The following is a 2995-nucleotide window of genomic DNA, read 5'->3' as shown; positions in this document are numbered from 1 at the left end:
TGCATGTGATGGGAGGTGGAAGAGATCAAAGTTATGGATATGGACGTGGTTATGGAAGCAATGAGGGTTATACAGTTGGTAGAGGAAGAGGCATGGCTGGAAGAGGCATGGCTGGAAGAGGGGATATGTTTCAATGTTACGATTGTGGCGAATGGGGTCATAAAAGCCCTCAATGTGACAAGCCAAAGAGAATGGGTGGCGACATGTTTCCTCTTCCTCCACAAATTCCTTCTCGAGCTCAAGATTATGGTATTGAGATTAAAGGGGAAGCAGGACCAAGTGGTTCGACAACAGAAGAAAATGGCAAAACAAAAGTGGTAAGCATAATCCATTTGGAGAAGAGAGAGGATGATTTGGGAGCTATGGTCATGCCTGTAGGTAAGAGGGTTACAAGAGATCATGACATGAGTGATGCAAGTCCCAGCCATAAAAGAGGGAAACAGGTTGAAATAGGTACAGGTAAAGAGAAGAAGAAGAGAAAGCCCGGGAAACATTACAATGCATCTGAATTTCCTTTGGGAGAAGGGAAACCAAATTATAGTTCAAGGGCTGATTTGGTGGGTAGAAAGGCTGATGTTACCTTTGGGAAACTCATGGAGATGTGTCCCAAGTTAAAGAGGCAATGGAAGCACGTAGTCAACCCCATGAAGAAGGAGCCTGCAAGGGGGTCAGTGAGAGTCTTGTCTTTGAATGAGCTACATGATATATGTCCTACTATGGATGCATGGCATAAGAGGAAGTGCATTGGAGAGGCTTATATTGATGGAGGTGCACAGGTCTGTGTTATTACTCAAGCTTGTGTATCAAAGTTGGGACTCAACATGGTGAAGAATTCAGGTTTTCGCATAAAGCTTGCCAACCAATCAAGGGTGAGGTGCTTGGGAGTTGTAAAGGACTTGGAGGTGGATGTATTTGATGTTAAAGTGCTGGTCAATTGCCATGTTATGCCCGCGGGTATTGGTGCTTTCCCTCTCATCCTTGGAAGACCATGGTTACAGGCAACCAAAGCTATACAGGATTGGGGACATGGTACCATCACTCTCTACAATAGAAGGGGTGATAAGAAGAGGTTTGACATGGCTAGCAAGCAATCTTTGGATGATGATTTTGATGAGAAAAGTGATGAAGAAGAGTCCTCAAGTGAAGAAGAAGACAATGGGGATTATGGCAGTGAACTGGAAGATAGCAGCAATAGTGATCTAGATGTTTCCTCCTTGTTTCTTGAAGAAGAGCATGATGAGAAACAAATATTTCTTGGCATTATGGATAATGAGGATATCTCTGGTCCTTATGAGCAAATTGAAGAGCTGATGCAACCCAAATTTCAACTTAATGTCAAACAGGAGATGATACAAGGTATGTTGTCTCCCGACTTGACTAGTCATGAGAAGGGTGAGTACCTACATATGATGCAACAATTTCCCCATTTATTCATCACTTCTTATGAGTAAATTAGAGGCTTTAAGGGAGAGGAAATACACATTCCAATCAATGAAGGAGCTCAGCCTGTACGCCAAAAGCTAAGGAGAATGGGACAGGTACAACTTAATGCTTTTAAGGAAGAGGTAGACAAGCTTCTTGAAGCAGGTTTCATATGTCCTGTGAATACTGCAGAATGGGTGAGTCCTGTTGTTGTCACACCCAAGAAGGATGGAAAGTGGAGGATATGTGTTGATTTTAAGCCCCTAAACGCAACCATGAAGAGGGATCCGTACCCTCTTCCTTTCATAGATGACATACTTGATTCTATTGCAGGGCATGAGAGGTATAGCGTATGTGATGGATTCTCTGGATATTTTCAGCTCACCTTGGCTTTAGAAGATCAAAAGAAGACCACATTTATCACACCATGGGGATGCTTTTGTTATTGTGTGCTTCCTTTTGGTCTTATGAATGGCTGTGCGTGGTATCAAAAGCACGTCAACAAGGTGTTCTCTCCCTTTCTTGGCAAGTTTGTGAAGGATCTTATTGATGAATTTTGTGTTTATAGCTCTAGAAAGGATCATTGTGCAAAGCTTGGGATGGCATTGAAGCAATATGATGAAAGTGGAGGTCAACTCAACCCAAAGAAGTGTCATCTTGCTCAACCAAGAGTGAAGTTTTTGGGGCATATGATCTCAGAGAATGGAATTGAAGTGGATCCTGACAAAGTGAAGGATTTGGTGCTCCTCCCATCACCTAAAGATACAAAGCAACTTTCTACTTTTATTCAAAAGGTGAAGTATATGGCAAGGTTCATTCCTTTGTCCTCTCAACTTCTTTATCCTCTACAACAAGTAGCAAGGTTAGATCCTCTATAATGGACAAATGAATGTGAAGAGGGTTTTCAAGGTATCAAAGAGGTTCTTGGTTCTCTTCCTGCTATGCAAGCTCCTAATTGGGATAAAGAGTTTTATGTGAATCCATCAGTAGGTGAGGATGCTATTGGAGCTAAGCTTCTTCAACGAGGTAACAATTCCCACTACATGAAGCCTATCTATTGTGCTAGCAGGGTGAAGCTAGAGGTGGAAAGAGGCTACACCAAGGTGGATTTCATCATGGTAAGTGTGATTTATGCATGTAGAAGGTTTAGGCACTACCTTCTCCCTAAACCATTCACATTCCTCACTAGCTACACTCTTTTACCTCAATTGGTGAATAGCCCTACTTTGTCAAAGAGGCTCATGAAGTGGATTGTGGAGCTACAGGAATTCCAATTCTCTTTTCTTGTTGAGGAGAGTACAAGGGCTACATTGGCTGATTTGCTTACTTATAAGGAAAGCCCTCTTCTTCTTAAGGAAGATGCAGTGAAGAAGCAACCATAGAAGCTCCTCACATAGACAATGCCTATCTATTGTTTTTTGATGGATCTTACAGGAAAGCGCATGGTGAATCTTTGGGAGGTGTTGTAATTTATGATCCTCAAGGTGCGTTGGTAACTAAAAGGAGTTTGAAGCTTAAAGCACAAAGCAACAATGAAGCTGAGTATGCTACTTTGGAGAAAGGTCTCAACCTT

The sequence above is a fragment of the Adiantum capillus-veneris genome, chromosome 6, assembly GCF_014529385.1.
Source record: "Adiantum capillus-veneris isolate H3 chromosome 6, ASM1452938v2, whole genome shotgun sequence".
NCBI lineage: Eukaryota > Viridiplantae > Streptophyta > Polypodiopsida > Polypodiales > Pteridaceae > Adiantum > Adiantum capillus-veneris.
Note: the sequence above shows the minus strand (reverse complement) of the source record.